This window comes from Oncorhynchus kisutch, linkage group LG18 (assembly GCF_002021735.2).
Source record: "Oncorhynchus kisutch isolate 150728-3 linkage group LG18, Okis_V2, whole genome shotgun sequence".
NCBI lineage: Eukaryota > Metazoa > Chordata > Actinopteri > Salmoniformes > Salmonidae > Oncorhynchus > Oncorhynchus kisutch.
In genome coordinates this window covers 6,238,934-6,256,539 of record NC_034191.2, presented here as the reverse complement: position 1 = coordinate 6,256,539, position 17,606 = coordinate 6,238,934, and the positions used below count along the sequence as shown (strand labels likewise).

Here is a 17,606-nt window from a genome sequence, read left to right as displayed (position 1 = left end):
GTAGTGCGCTACATAGGGGATAGGGTGCCAAGAGCACTACATAGGGGATAGGGTGCCAAGAGCACTACATAGGGAATAGGGTGCCAAGAGCACTACATAGGGGATAGGGTGCCAAGAGCACTACATAGGGGATAGGGTGCCAAGAGCACTACATAGGGGATAGGGTGCCAAGTGCACTACATAGGGAATAGGGTGCCAAGTGCACTACATAGGGAATAGGGTGCCAAGTGCACTACATAGGGGATAGGGTGCCAAGTGCCCTACTTAGGGAGGGCGGTGCCAAGTGCCCTACTTAGGGAGGGCGGTGCCAAGTGCCCTACATAGGGTGCCAAGTGCACTACGTAGGGAATAGGGTGCCAAGTGCACTACGTAGGGAGGGGGGTGCCAAGTGCACTACATAGAGGATAGGGTGCCAAGTGCACTACATAGGGGATAGGGTGCCAAGTGCCCTACGTAGGGAGGGCGGTGCCAAGTGCCCTACTTAGAGGATAGGGTGCCAAGTGCACTACATAGGGAATAGGGTGCCAAGTGCACTACGTAGGGAGGGCGGTGCCAAGTGCCCTACTTAGGGAGGGCGGTGCCAAGTGCCCTACTTAGGGAGGGTGGTGCCAAGTGCCCTACTTAGGGAGGGCGGTGCCAAGTGCCCTACTTAGGGAGGGCGGTGCCAAGTGCCCTACTTAGGGAGGGCGGTGCCAAGTGCCCTACTTAGGGAGGGCGGTGCCAAGTGCCCTACTTAGGGAGGGCGGTGCCAAGTGCCCTACATAGGGTGCCAAGTGCCCTACATAGGGTGCCAAGTGCACTACGTAGGGAATAGGGTGCCAAGTGCACTACGTAGGGAGGGGGGTGCCAAGTGCACTACATAGAGGATAGGGTGCCAAGTGCATTACATAGGGGATAGGGTGCCAAGTGCCCTACGTAGGGAGGGCGGTGCCAAGTGCCCTACTTAGAGGATAGGGTGCCAAGTGCACTACATAGGGAATAGGGTGCCAAGTGCACTACATAGGGGATAGGGTGCCAAGTTCCCTACGTAGGGAGGGCGGTGCCAAGTGCCCTACTTAGGGAGGGCGGTGCCAAGCGCCCTGCTTAGGGAGGGCGGTGCCAAGTGCCCTACATAGGGTGCCAAGTGCACTACGTAGGGAGGGGGGTGCCAAGTGCACTACATAGGGAATAGGGTGCCAAGTGCACTACGTAGGGAATAGGGTGCCAAGTGCACTACGTAGGGAATAGGGTGCCAAGTGCACTACGTAGGGAATAGGGTGCCAAGTGCACTACGTAGGGAATAGGGTGCCAAGTGCACTACGTAGGGAATAGGGTGCCAAGTGCACTACGTAGGGAATAGGGTGCCAAGTGCACTACGTAGGGAATAGGGTGCCAAGTGCCCTACGTAGGGAGGGGGGTGCCAAGTGCACTACATAGGGAATAGGGTGCCAAGTGCCCTACGTAGGGAGTGGGGTGTCGTTTGGGAAGCCAAACTTAAGTTGAAGAGCAGAATATGATAATCACAACACACCAAGGTTACTGACCATCCTTTCCTCTCCTCTCTCTCCCCAGGACCACAAGTCCATCCTGGTGGATCAGCCCTCTATCCTCTCCTCTCTGAGGAATCCTCAGGCCTCTGCCACCGTCGAGCCTGCCCCCCTGGAGCCAGGGGTAGGTGAAGGTCTGGTGGTCCCCAGCCCAGCCAGCCCCTCAGAGGAGAGGTCCCCTGATGCTGTGTTCAGCATCTCTGAAGCCACAGAGACACAAAGCACAGGTCAGTGACCAGACTGGCCACTAGGGAGCGCTGTGCACAATGTTACAACCTCAGATGATGGGTTATAAATCAAATCAAATCAAATGTATTTATATAGCCCTTCGTACATCAGCTGATATCTCAAAGTGCTGTACAGAAACCCAGCCTAAAACTGTTTGTGTATTTATAAACTACGTATCAATTAATGATTTACTGTTTTTATAAACTAGTTTTAACCTTTTACATCCCCTCTAAGGGTACTTGAACCTGACTGTACAGTGTTCCTGTACTTGAACCTGACTGTACAGTGTTCCTGTACTTGAACCTGACTGTACAGTGTTCCTGATCTTGAACCTGACTGTACAGTGTTCCTGATCTTGAACCTGACTGTACAGTGTTCCTGTACTTGAACCTGACTGTACAGTGTTCCTGATCTTGAACCTGACTGTACAGTGTTCCTGATCTTGAACCTGACTGTACAGTGTTCCTGATCTTGAACCTGACTGTACAGTGTTCCTGATCTTGAACCTGACTGTACAGTGTTCCTGATCTTGAACCTGACTGTACAGTGTTCCTGATCTTGAACCTGACTGTACAGTGTTCCTGATCTTGAACCTGACTGTACAGTGTTCCTGTACTTGAACCTGACTGTACAGTGTTCCTGTACTTGAACCTGACTGTACAGTGTTCCTGATCTTGAACCTGACTGTACAGTGTTCCTGATCTTGAACCTGACTGTACAGTGTTCCTGATCTTGAACCTGACTGTACAGTGTTCCTGATCTTGAACCTGACTGTACAGTGTTCCTGATCTTGAACCTGACTGTACAGTGTTCCTGATCTTGAACCTGACTGTACAGTGTTCCTGATCTTGAACCTGACTGTACAGTGTTCCTGATCTTGAACCTGACTGTACAGTGTTCCTGATCTTGAACCTGACTGTACAGTGTTCCTGATCTTGAACCTGACTGTACAGTGTTCCTGATCTTGAACCTGACTGTACAGTGTTCCTGATCTTGAACCTGACTGTACAGTGTTCCTGATCTTGAACCTGACTGTACAGTGTTCCTGATCTTGAACCTGACTGTACAGTGTTCCTGATCTTGAACCTGACTGTACAGTGTTCCTGATCTTGAACCTGACTGTACAGTGTTCCTGATCTTGAACCTGACTGTACAGTGTTCCTGATCTTGAACCTGACTGTACAGTGTTCCTGTACTTGAACCTGACTGTACAGTGTTCCTGTACTTGAACCTGACTGTACAGTGTTCCTGATCTTGAACCTGACTGTACAGTGTTCCTGATCTTGAACCTGACTGTACAGTGTTCCTGATCTTGAACCTGACTGTACAGTGTTCCTGATCTTGAACCTGACTGTACAGTGTTCCTGATCTTGAACCTGACTGTACAGTGTTCCTGATCTTGAACCTGACTGTACAGTGTTCCTGATCTTGAACCTGACTGTACAGTGTTCCTGATCTTGAACCTGACTGTACAGTGTTCCTGATCTTGAACCTGACTGTACAGTGTTCCTGATCTTGAACCTGACTGTACAGTGTTCCTGATCTTGAACCTGACTGTACAGTGTTCCTGATCTTGAACCTGACTGTACAGTGTTCCTGATCTTGAACCTGACTGTACAGTGTTCCTGTACTTGAACCTGACTGTACAGTGTTCCTGATCTTGAACCTGACTGTACAGTGTTCCTGATCTTGAACCTGACTGTACAGTGTTCCTGTACTTGAACCTGACTGTACAGTGTTCCTGTACTTGAACCTGACTGTACAGTGTTCCTGTACTTGAACCTGACTGTACAGTGTTCCTGATCTTGAACCTGACTGTAAAGTGTGTTACTCTGATGCCGCCCCCCCCCCCCCCCCCCCTCCTCCTCAGTGGTGACCCCCCAGGCCGGCCCCTCAGCCACAGAGACCTCATTTGCCCGGCAACACAACGTGTCAGACAACAACCAGTGTTTCTCGGGGGCCAACGGCCACATCCCCTCCCTCTCTCAGTCCCAGCTGGCAGCTCAGAGGCCTGGAGCCATCGACAACCAGCCCCTGGTCAACACAGACCCCATGAAGGTGTGTGTTTGCCCCCTATATTATATAGTGGTTACATCTAATACATTGTCTTGTACATTTTCCAACATCAAGTTGTTGATTTAAGTTCAAGGTGAAAACGTTTTTATTCCATCCAACCGTCCGTCTGTCTCTCTCTCTCCGTCTGTCTCTCTCTCTCCGTCTGTCTGTCTCTCTCTCCGTCTGTCTGTCTCTCTCCGTCTGTCTCTACCTCTCCGTCTGTCTGTCTCTCTCCGTCTGTCTGTCTGTCTCTCTCTCCGTCTGTCTGTCTCTCTCTCCGTCTGTGTCTCTCTCTCCGTCTGTCTGTCTCTCTCCGTCTGTCTGTCTGTCTCTCTCTCCGTCTGTCTGTCTCTCTCTCCGTCTGTGTCTCTCTCTCCGTCTGTCTGTCTCTCTCTCCGTCTGTCTCTCTCTCTCCGTCTGTCTGTCTCTCTCTCCGTCTGTCTCTACCTCTCCGTCTGTCTGTCTCTCTCTCCGTCTGTCTCTACCTCTCCGTCTGTCTGTCTCTCTCTCCGTCTGTCTCTACCTCTCCGTCTGTCTGTCTCTCTCTCCGTCTGTCTCTACCTCTCCGTCTGTCTGTCTCTCTCTCCGTCTGTCTCTACCTCTCCGTCTGTCTGTCTCTCTGTCTCTCAATTCAATTCAATTCAAGGGCTTTATTGGCATGGGAAACATGTGATAACATTGCCGAAGCAAGTGAGGTAGATAATATATAAAGTGAAATAAACAATAAAAATGAACAGTAAACATTACACTCACAGAAGTTTCAAAACAATAAAGACATTACAAATGTCATGTTATATATATACAGTGTTTTAACAATGTACAAATGGTTAAAGGACACAAGATAAAATAAATAAGCATAAATATGCGTTGTATTTACAATGGTGTTTGTTCTTCACTGGTTGCCCTTTTCTTGTGGCAACAGGTCACAAATCTTGCTGCTGTGATGTCACACTGTGTTATTTCACCCAGTAGATATGGGAGTTTATCAAAATTGGATTTGTTTTCGAATTCTTTGTGGGTCTGTGTAATCTGAGGGAAATATGTCTCTCTAATATGGTCATACATTGGGCAGGAGGTTAGGAAGTGCAGCTCAGTTTCCACCTCATTTTGTGGGCAGTGTGCACATAGCCTGTCTTCTCTTGAGAGCCATGTCTGCCTACGGCGGCCTTTCTCAATAGCAAGGCTATGCTCACTGAGTCTGTACATAGTCAAAGCTTTCCTTAATTTTGGGTCAGTCACAGTGGTCAGGTATTCTGCCGCTGTGTACTCTCTCCGTCTGTCTCTCTCTCCGTCTCAAAGAGGACATGTGCAGGTTGGTTGGTCTGTCAGACAGTGTCCCTCATCTAATGGCAGGAAGCAATGTAGTGCGCTGCCAACCCACAGCTCTCTGCGTCCTCCCCCAACAGGACGGGTAGCCTATTCTCATCAGAGAGGTCTCTGAAACCTTGAATAAGGGTTTCAAATTTGGGCTCTGTCTCTCTGTCCTCCTGTCCATGGTCTTATCTCTGAGCTCTGTGATGATACGGCCAGACATTAGGCATGTCCTGTGTATATCCATCTTCAGTAGTGGAGGAGAAGGTAATGTGTTTTATCCGTGTCCTCCTCTGACCCCCTGTCTCTCTCCTGTACCCCCCCCCCCCCCAGGCCCCCTCATTGACCATGGAGGGAGGCCGGCTAAACCAGTCCTTACAGCTGGTGTCGGGCAGGGACTTTGAGACGGTGCCAGAGCCGGTGTGGAGGGCGCTGTTCCACTGGTATGGAGCCAACCTCAGCCTGCCACGACCGGTACGGATGGACAATAACCACCCCTCACACGATGGACCCACAACACGACCACCCCTCACACTATGGACCCACAACACAACCACCCCTCACACTATGTACCACAACACAACCACCCCTCTCACTATGGACCACAACACAACCACCCCTCTCACTATGGACCACAACACAACCACCCCTCTCACTATGGACCACAACACAACCACCCCTCACACGATGGACCACAACACGACCACCCCTCACACGATGGACCCACAACACGACCACCCCTCACACGATGGACCCACAACACGACCACCCCTCTCACTATGGACCACAACACAACCACCCCTCACACGATGGACCCACAACACGACCACCCCTCACACGATGGACCACAACACGACCACCCCTCACACGATGGACCACAACACGACCACCCCTCACACGATGGACCACAACACGACCACCCCTCACACAATGGACCACAACACGACCACCCCTCACACGATGGACCCACAACACGACCACCCCTCACACGATGGACCCACAACACGACCACCCCTCACACGATGGACCCACAACACGACCACCCCTCACACTATGGACCCACAACACGACCACCCCTCACACTATGGACCCACAACACGACCACCCCTCACACTATGGACCCACAACACGACCACCCCTCACACTATGGACCACAACACGACCACCCCTCACACTATGGACCACAACACAACCACCCCTCACACTATGGACCACAACACAACCACCCCTCTCACTATGTACCACAACACAACCACCCCTCTCACTATGGACCACAACACAACCACCCCTCTCACTATGGACCACAACACAACCACCCCTCACACGATGGACCACAACACAACCATCCCTCACACTATGGACCACAACACAACCACCCCTCACACTATGGACCACAACACAACCACCCCTCACACTATGGACCACAACACAACCACCCCTCACACTATGGACCACAACACAACCACCCCTCACACTATGGACCACAACACGACCACCCCTCACACTATGGACCACAACACGACCACCCCTCACACTATGGACCACAACACGACCACCCCTCACACTATGGACCACAACACGACCACCCCTCACACGATGGACCACAACACGACCACCCCTCACACGATGGACCACAACACGACCACCCCTCACACGATGGACCACAACACGACCACCCCTCACACGATGGACCACAACACGACCACCCCTCACACGATGGACCACAACACGACCACCCCTCACACGATGGACCACAACACGACCACCCCTCACACGATGGACCACAACACGACCACCCCTCACACGATGGACCACAACACGACCACCCCTCACACGATGGACCACAACACGACCACCCCTCACACGATGGACCACAACACGACCACCCCTCACACGATGGACCACATCACGACCACCCCTCACACGATGGACCACATCACGACCACCCCTCACACGATGGACCACAACACGACCACCCCTCACACGATGGACCGTAGATGGACCACAACACGACCCCAACTAGGACTGTTGCGGTGACCGTATTACCGTCCTGACTGCGCAGAACATTTCCACGTGACCATTTGAGTTACTGTAATCTCCTCTTATGCAGTCTGGACATACGTTGGTACTACTAATGGCCATCAGGCCCTAATGGCCTGGTTCTCAGGGTTCTAACGACCATCAGGCCCTAATGGCCTGGTACTCAGGGCTCTAACTACCATCAGGTCCTAATGACCTGGTACTCAGGGCTCTAATGACCATCAGGCCCTAATGGCCTGGTACTCAGGGCTCTAATGACCATCAGGCCCTAATGGCCTGGTACTCAGGGTTCTAACGACCATCAGGCCCTAATGGCCTGGTACTCAGGGTTCTAATGACCATCAGGCCCTAATGGCCTGGTACTCAGGGTTCTAACGACCATCAGGCCCTAATGGCCTGGTACTCATGGTTCTAATGACCATCGGGCCCTAATGGCCTGGTACTCAGGGCTCTAACGACCATCAGGTCCTAATGGTCTGGTACTCAGGGTTCTAACGACCATCAGGCCCTAATGGCCTGGTACTCATGGTTCTAATGACTATCGGGCCCTAATGGCCTGGTACTCAGGGCTCTAACGACCATCAGGTCCTAATGGTCTGGTACTCAGGGCTCTAACTACCATCAGGTCCTAATGGTCTGGTACTCAGGGCTCTAATGATCATCAGGTCCTAATGGTCTGGTACTCAGGGCTCTAACTACCATCAGGTCCTAATGACCTGCTACTCAGGGCTCTACTGTCCCTCCATCAGGCCCTAATGGCCTGGTACTCAGGGCTCTACTGTCCCTCTAACCACTCTGACATCGATACAAGTGCTATCGAAAATCGCATCAAACACTTGTTTAAAACAGTATCATGCTTTTAAAAACACACCTCACTGTTTAATGATTAACGATTTAATGATTTTTTTTTACCATTATTTAAACTAGGAAAGTCAGTTAAGAACAAATTCTTATTTACAATGACGGCCTAGGAACAGTGGGTTAACTGCCTTGTTCAGGGAACGACAGATTTGTACCTTGTCAGCTCGGGGGGTTGAATTGCAACCTTCCGGTTACTAGTCCAACGCTCTAACCACTAGGCTTTCAAACTATTGTGGATGATTTTTGTGAACGTTTTAGTGTGTGGTGTGTGTGTACCTGAAGTTAGGGTTCAGCCCTTAGAGGTAATTGTTGAATGCAATGCTTTTCCTTTTCCTCCAGGTGATCCAGCAGACGAAAACAGGCCGTGCTGAGCTGGAGCTCTTCCCACGCTACCTCCTCTTCCTGCGGCAGCAGCCCGCCACACGCACCCCCCAGTCCAACATCTGGGTTAACATGGGTATGACCAGCCTGAGAATGTTCCCCCAGCATCTCCCCAGAGGTAATGTAAGCCTGCAGCAAGAAAGAGAGACAGCCTGCTAGGAGCCAACAAACACTACTACTGTAGTCCACCCCTAATTATTCTGTTATAATGGACTGGTCCACCCCTAATCATGCTGTTATAATGGACTGGTCCACCCCTAATCATGCTGTTATAATGGACTGGTCCACCCCTAATCATGCTGTTATAATGGACTGGTCCACCCCTAATCATTCTGTTATAATGGACTGGTCCGGCCCCTAATCATGCTGTTATAATGGACTGGTCCACCCCTAATCATGCTGTTATAATGGACTGGTCCACCCCTAATCATTCTGTTATAATGGACTGGTCCGGCCCCTAATCATGCTGTTATAATGGACTGGTCCACCCCTAATCATGCTGTTATAATGGACTGGTCCACCCCTAATCATGCTGTTATAATGGACTGGTCCACCCCTAATCATGCTGTTATAATGGACTGGTCCGGCCCCTAATCATGCTGTTATAATGGACTGGTCCACCCCTAATCATGCTGTTATAATGGACTGGTCCACCCCTAATAATGCTGTTATAATGGACTGGTCCACCCCTAATCATTCTGTTATAATGGACTGGTCCGGCCCCTAATCATGCTGTTATAATGGACTGGTCCACCCCTAATCATGCTGTTATAATGGACTGGTCCACCCCTAATCATGCTGTTATAATGGACTGGTCCGGCCCCTAATCATGCTGTTATAATGGACTGGTCCACCCCTAATCATGGAGTTATAATGGACTGGTCCACCCCTAATCATGCTGTTATAATGGACTGGTCCACACCTAATCATCCTGTTATAATGGACTGGTCCACCCCTAATCATGTTGTTATAATGGACTGGTCCACCCCTAATCATGCTGTTTTAATGGACTGGTCCACCCCAAATCATGCCCCTAAAATGGACTGGTACCGGCCCTAATCATGCCCCTAAAATGGACTGGTCCAGCCCTAATCATGCCCCTAAAATGGACTGGTACCGGCCCTAATCATGCCCCTAAAATGGACTGGTCCAGCCCTAATCATGCCCCTAAAATGGACTGGTCCAGCCCTAATCAAGATATTAGAATGGACTGGTCCAGGTTTGGCGGATGCCAGGAGAATGCTGCTTTCCCATAATGCATAGTGCTGACTGTAAAGTTTGGTGGAGGAGGAATAATGGTCTGGGGCTGTTGTTCATGGTTCAGGCCCCTTAGTTCCAGTGAAGGGAAATCTCAATGCTATAGCATACAATGACATTCTAGACTATTCTTCTAACTTTGTGGCAACAGTTTTGGGAAGGACCTTTCCTGTTTCAGCATGACAATGCCCCTGTGCTATGTCACCCTTACTTCTCGCGGCTATGTCACCCTTACTTCTCGCGGCTATGTCACCCTTACTTCTCGCGGCTATGCCACCCTTACTTCTTCTCGCGGCTATGCCACCCTTACTTCTTCTCGCGGCTATGCCACCCTTACTTCTTCTCGCGGCTATGTCACCCTTTCTTCTCGCGGCTATGTCACCCTTACTTCTCGCGGCTATGTCACCCTTACTTCTCGCGGCTATGCCACCCTTACTTCTCGTGGCTATGCCACCCTTACTTCTCGTGGCTATGCCACCCTTACTTCTCACGGCTATGCCACCCTTACATCTCACGGCTATGCCACCCTTACTTCTCACGGCTATGCCACCCTTACTTCTCACGGCTATGCCACCCTTACTTCTCACGGCTATGCCACCCTTACTTCTCACGGCTATGCCACCCTTACTTCTCACGGCTATGCCACCCTTACTTCTCACGGCTATGCCACCCTTACTTCTCACGGCTATGTCACCCTTACTTCTCACGGCTATGCCACCCTTACTTCTCACGGCTATGCCACCCTTACTTCTCACGGCTATGCCACCCTTACTTCTCACGGCTATGCCACCCTTACTTCTCGTGGCTATGCCACCCTTACTTCTCGCGGCTATGCTACCCTTACTTCTCACGGCTATGCCACCCTTACTTCTCGTGGCTATGCCACCCTCACAGCGCTGTGCAGAGGCACTGTGAGACATTAGAGCTCAGCACAGAGGCACTGTGAGACATTAGAGCGCTGCACGGAGGCACTGTGAGACAGAGCGCTGCACGGAGGCACTGTGAGACAGAGCGCTGCACGGAGGCACTGTGAGACAGAGCGCTGCACGGAGGCACTGTGAGACAGAGCGCTGCACGGAGGCACTGTGAGACAGAGCGCTGCACCGGTCCGATTAGATCACCACTCCATCAGATGTCTGGCCCAGAGGAGTTAGCTTGGCTCCGATCACAAATACCAGCTGACCAGGCATATAGATAAAACCACATAGAATACATACCATTTAGCAGATGCTGTTATCTTAGTCATACATGTTACGCATGGGTGGCCTCAGCGGGAATCGCACCCACAATGATTGGTGACACACTGACCAAAGAGCAAGGCTGCTGGGAGAATGGGTGGCTTTTCATTTTCCCTTTCTGTTTGCTTTCAGAAATACAAGCATTACCAACCAATATTAAGACGTTTTATTTTTCACTTTTCAAATCAATAATAAGCAAGTTCCATTTCGTTTTTATGAATTGTTTTATTAACTGAAACTAATATAGATTTTGTTGCCTTTTTTTGATCTGAGGCTTTTTTAATGTAATGACTCGTGTCTGTATTAATTAAATGGCCTAATCTAAAAACACCCTTTCTTGCTGCTTCCTTACACCTCATCCTACACGAGCTGAACTATTCCTTATCTCTTGTAATAATGTCTTGATTTAATTAACTCATTTTCTTAAAGTTCATGTGAGTCTGGGTGACAAGAGTATTTACAGTATTACAGGACTTTTCAGTAATTCTGATGAGTTTATAGTTCACTAAAGGCTGGAGTGTTCTCCTCTCCCTCCTCCCCCTCTCTCTCCTCCCTCTCCCACCTCATTGCCCATTCACTCTCCCCCGTCCTCTCGCTCGCTCACTCCCTCGCCCTCTTTCCCTCCCCCTCTCTCCTCCCTCCCTCCCTCTCCCTCCAGGGAACGTTCCCTCCCCCAACGCTCCTCTGAAGCGTGTCCTGGCCTATACAGGCTGTTTCAGCCGCGTGGGCACCATCAAGGACATCCACTTGTACCTGTCTCAGAGGCTACGCATCAAAGACGAGGACATGAGGCTGTGGCTCTACAACAGCGAGGTGTGTGTGTGTGTGTGTGTGTGTGTGTGTGTGTGTGTGTGTGTGTGTGTGTGTGTGTGTGTGAGAGAGAGAGAGAGAGACCCGGTTTGACCCGGTTCTCCTCCCCCCCCATAACTATCTGACCCGGTTCTCCTCCCCCCGCAGAACTATCTGACCCGGTTCTCCTCCCCCCCAGAACTGTCTGACCCGGTTCTGCTCTCCCCCAGAACTGTCTGACCCGGTTCTCCTCACCCCCCATAACTATATGACCCGGTTCTCCTCCCCCTGGGTTCTCCCCCCCCCCCCCCCCCCAGAACTATCTGACCCGGTTCTCCTCCCCCCCAGAACTATCTGACCCGGTTCTCCTCCCCCCCAGAACTATCTGACCCGGTTCTCCTCCCCCCAGAACTGTCTGACCCTGCTGGATGACGAGGACCACACTCTGGAGGGCCTGAAGATCCAGGACGAGCAGCACTTAGTTATCGAAGGTACGTTCGAAACGACTTTTCAGCACAGTAATTCAAATGTTTATCTGACTGCTGAGTGTGTTGAAATGTTTAAAAAAAGACCTGGACTGACTGGAATATTTCAGATTTAAAAAAAGAGAAGATTTAAAAGATTTAGCGCGTCTTTACTACTGTAAGTCATCGATGTGTAAAAACCTTCATCTTGTGTTTTTATTAGTTCGAAACAAAGACATGAGCTGGCCAGAAGAGATGTCCTTCATCGCCAACAGCAGTACAATGGACCAACATAAAGGTACGTCATCGTCATCGTCGTCATCCCACTTTACATTCACAGCCACCTTCTACCAGTACATCGGTTACATACATGTACAATGCAGTTACCAAGAGCTTTCACTTTCAGCATTTAAGGTATATTTATGTCTCTAACCTCCCTCCCCTCCTCTCCTAAAACCTTTCATACATGTATGTAATACTGTACATGTCCCCCCCCCCCCCCCCCCCCCCAGTTGCTACGGAGAAGGGTGCCACGGGCCTCAGTAACCTAGGCAACACGTGCTTTATGAACTCTAGTATCCAGTGTGTGAGCAACACCACGCCTCTCACTGACTACTTCATCTCAGGAAGACACCTCTATGAACTCAACAGGTAGCTGTGTGTGTCTCTCTGTGTGTGTCTCTCTGTGTGTGTCCCTGTGTGTGTGGTGTCCCTGTGTGTGTGTGTCCCTGTGTGTGTGTGTCCCTGTGTGTGTGTGTGTCCTGGTGTGTGTGTGTCCCTGTGTGTGTGTGTGTCCCTGTGTGTGTGTGTGTCCCTGTGTGTGTGTGTGTCCCTGTGTGTTGTCCCTGTGTGTGTCCCTGTGTGTGTGTCCCTGTGTGTGTGTGTGTGTGTCCCTGTGTGTGTGTGTCCCTGTGTGTGTGTGTCCCTGTGTGTGTGTGTGTCCCTGTGTGTGTGTGTCCCTGTGTGTGTGTGTCTGTGTGCGTCCCTGTGTGTGTGTGTGTCCCTGTGTGTGTCCGTGAAAAGGTGTACAGCTTGTTGGATAGCTGTCACGAGGGATTTTCAATCCCAATGATAATAACTGACAATCAATAGCTCTGACCAATCCCCGAGATCTGTAAGACCATGGGTTTAATAATAATTAGTCAGACTCAGCTTATGAAAAAAGATAGTACGGTTTATTCACCAGAACATTCTGAAGTCCATTATACAAAGACATCCATTTTATAGCTGTGCACATACATACACACAGACAGTAGGTATCCTACGCACATACTTCCACACAGACAGTAGGTATCCTACGCACATACTTCCACACAGACAGTAGGTATCCTAATCACATACTTCCACACAGACAGTAGGTATCCTAATCACATACATACACACAGACAGTAGGTATCCTAATCACATACTTCCACACAAACAGTAGGTATCCTAATCACATACTTCCACACAGACAGTAGGTATCCTAATCACATACTTCCACACAAACAGTAGGTATCCTAATCACATACTTCCACACAGACAGTAGGTATCCTAATCACATACTTCCACACAAACAGTAGGTATCCTAATCACATACATACACACAGACAGTAGGTATCCTAATCACATACTTCCACACAGACAGTAGGTATCCTACGCACATACTTCCACACAGACAGTAGGTATCCTACGCACATACTTCCACACAGACAGTAGGTATCCTAATCACATACTTCCACACAGACAGTAGGTATCCTAATCACATACTTCCACACAAACAGTAGGTATCCTACGCACATACTTCCACACAAACAGTAGGTATCCTACGCACATACTTCCACACAAACAGTAGGTATCCTACGCACATACTTCCACACAAACAGTAGGTATCCTAATCACATACTTCCACACAAACAGTAGGTATCCTACGCACATACTTCCACACAAACAGTAGGTATCCTAGGCACATACTTCCACACAAACAGTAGGTATCCTACGCACATACTTCCACACAAACAGTAGGTATCCTAATCACATACTTCCACACAAACAGTAGGTATCCTAATCACATACTTCCACACAAACAGTAGGTATCCTAATCACATACATACACACAGACAGTAGGTATCCTAATCACATACTTCCACACAGACAGTAGGTATCCTAATCACATACTTCCACACAAACAGTAGGTATCCTAATCACATACATACACACAGACAGTAGGTATCCTAATCACATACATACACACAGACAGTAGGTATCCTAATCACATACTTCCACACAAACAGTAGGTATCCTAATCACATACTTCCACACAAACAGTAGGTATCCTAATCACATACATACACACAGACAGTAGGTATCCTAATCACATACTTCCACACAGACAGTAGGTATCCTAATCACATACTTCCACACAAACAGTAGGTATCCTAATCACATACATACACACAGACAGTAGGTATCCTAATCACATACATACACACAGACAGTAGGTATCCTACGCACATACTTCCACACAGACAGTAGGTATCCTACGCACGTACTTCCACACAGACAGTAGGTATCCTACACACATACTTCCACACAGACAGTAGGTATCCTACGCACATACTTCCACACAGACAGTAGGTATCCTACGCACATACTTCCACACAGACAGTAGGTATCCTAATCACATACTTCCACACAGACAGTAGGTATCCTAATCACATACTTCCACACAAACAGTAGGTATCCTAATCACATACTTCCACACAAACAGTAGGTATCCTAATCACATACTTCCACACAAACAGTAGGTATCCTAATCACATACTTCCACACAGACAGTAGGTATCCTAATCACATACTTCCACACAGACAGTAGGTATCCTACGCACATACTTCCACACAGACAGTAGGTATCCTACGCACATACTTCCACACAGACAGTAGGTATCCTACGCACATACTTCCACACAGACAGTAGGTATCCTACGCACATACTTCCACACAGACAGTAGGTATCCTAATCACATACATACACACAGACAGTAGGTATCCTACGCACATACTTCCACACAGACAGTAGGTATCCTACGCACATACTTCCACACAGACAGTAGGTATCCTAATCACATACATACACACAGACAGTAGGTATCCTACGCACATACTTCCACACAGACAGTAGGTATCCTACGCACATACTTCCACACAGACAGTAGGTATCCTACGCACATACTTCCACACAGACAGTAGGTATCCTACGCACATACTTCCACACAGACAGTAGGTATCCTACGCACATACTTCCACACAGACAGTAGGTATCCTACGCACATACTTCCACACAGACAGTAGGTATCCTACGCACATACTTCCACACAGACAGTAGGTATCCTACGCACATACTTCCACACAGACAGTAGGTATCCTACGCACATACTTCCACACAGACAGTAGGTATCCTACGCACATACTTCCACACAGACAGTAGGTATCCTACGCACATACTTCCACACAGACAGTAGGTATCCTACGCACATACTTCCACACAGACAGTAGGTATCCTACGCACATACTTCCACACAGACAGTAGGTATCCTATGCACATACTTCCACACAGACAGTAGGTATCCTACGCACATACTTCCACACAGACAGTAGGTATCCTATGCACATACTTCCACACAGACAGTAGGTATCCTACGCACATACTTCCACACAGACAGTAGGTATCCTATGCACATACCTCCACACAGACAGTAGGTATCCTACGCACATACTTCCACACAGACAGTAGGTGAGTTGTATCCTTCTCCATAGTTCTCACCACAGTGTATCACTACCCAGCCGACAATTCCATTCCCCCGAGATGAGGGAAACCTTGAGAAGTACTCCCTATGCTCTCATAGGTTCCTCAGAGGCCTAGCCAGGTCGGTACAAACACAGTTTAACTGTTCTGGGTTTTTTTTCTTCGGCACACACACACACATACAAGTTCAAATCCTAAGCTACGCCTTGCTCAGACAGTCTGTTTTTCCAGTATACAGATACATTGTTTAACCCAATTCTGACTAAAACTACACACAATATCAGATTATAATTGTACGATTCTAATCAATTTCAGACAATTATAAGGTTTCAGAGTGGAATTATTGTATCATTATCTTTCAACATATACATTATTTTTATCAATAGCATTTTCTGACTTGTTATTTTGTGTGTCCAGAACCAACCCCATCGGGATGCGAGGTCACATGGCTAAATGCTACGGAGACCTGCTGATGGAGCTGTGGAGTGGAACACAGAGGAACGTTGCTCCTCTCAAACTCCGGGTGAGTTTATAAATCCTGGCATGGATCGTCACAACAACAGTGGATGGGATTTCCTTACTCCCTGTAGTGGACAGTAGCTTGTACTATGAAATCAGACAAACATCATTGTGGCAATTCATATGTTGCAGTAGAACTGTAAATATGACTGTAATCCCAAGAAAAATAAAGGTGATCTTAACTTAGAAAATAGTCTATAGATCATAGATATAATATATATAGATCATATAGACCTAGACGATCTCCAAAACAACAAACAATACACTGAAATCATACATTTTCAATCATTTAAATGGTAAAAGTCGTATCAATTTATACTCTATACCATAACAATTTGTACCAATTTGGGAGATAAAAGTCATTAAAGTATTCCATATTTTCGCTGTGTATTTCAGATGGTATCAAGTCATTAGAATGTCCCAGAGGCTACAAACATAGAGCTCCTTCTGCAAATAAATAAATCAAAAATGAATTGGAAGTCTCCTGGCTGGCTACTCAATGTACTTACAGAAGACACTGCCCATTCTCCCCTCTGTAGTGGACGATAGTAAAGTAGATGTCTGGGAAGCTATTACCTTTGTTTCCGTTCTCCCCCCTGTAGTGGACGATAGTAAAGTAGATGTCTGGGAAGCTATTATCTTAATATCTTTGTTTCCATTCTCCCCCCTGTAGTGGACAATAGTAAAGTAGATGTCTGGGAAGCTATTACCTTTGTTTCCGTTCTCCCCCCTGTAGTGGACAATAGCTTGTCCAAATTATTTTTGGCCTTATTGACGCCACATGGATTAATTGACTAGTATGTGGTTATGTCTGTGATACTGTTACCTCTAACTTTGTGTTTCCACCCTCCCCTGACTCTATGTGGCTGCTTTTACACAGACAGCCCAATTCGGATATTTCTTTTCACTAATTGGTCATTTGACCAATCCGATCGGCTCTCAAAAGACCAATTTTGTGTAAAAAAATATCAGAATTGTTCTGTTTGTGTTGACTGTGGTTGTCTCACTACCGCCCCCTGTAGTGGACGATAGCAAAGTACGCCCCGCGGTTCAACGGCTTCCAGCAGCAGGACAGTCAGGAGCTCCTGGCCTTCCTATTGGACGGGCTCCATGAGGACCTGAACAGGGTGCATGAGAAACCCTACGTAGAGCT

General features: G+C 48.4%; 1 pseudogene; it reads left to right on the top strand.

The window, feature by feature from the left end:
* The window catches only part of LOC109880950 (ubiquitin carboxyl-terminal hydrolase 32-like), an 83,059-nt pseudogene that overhangs the window by 44,294 nt on the left and 21,159 nt on the right, over positions 1-17,606 (top strand).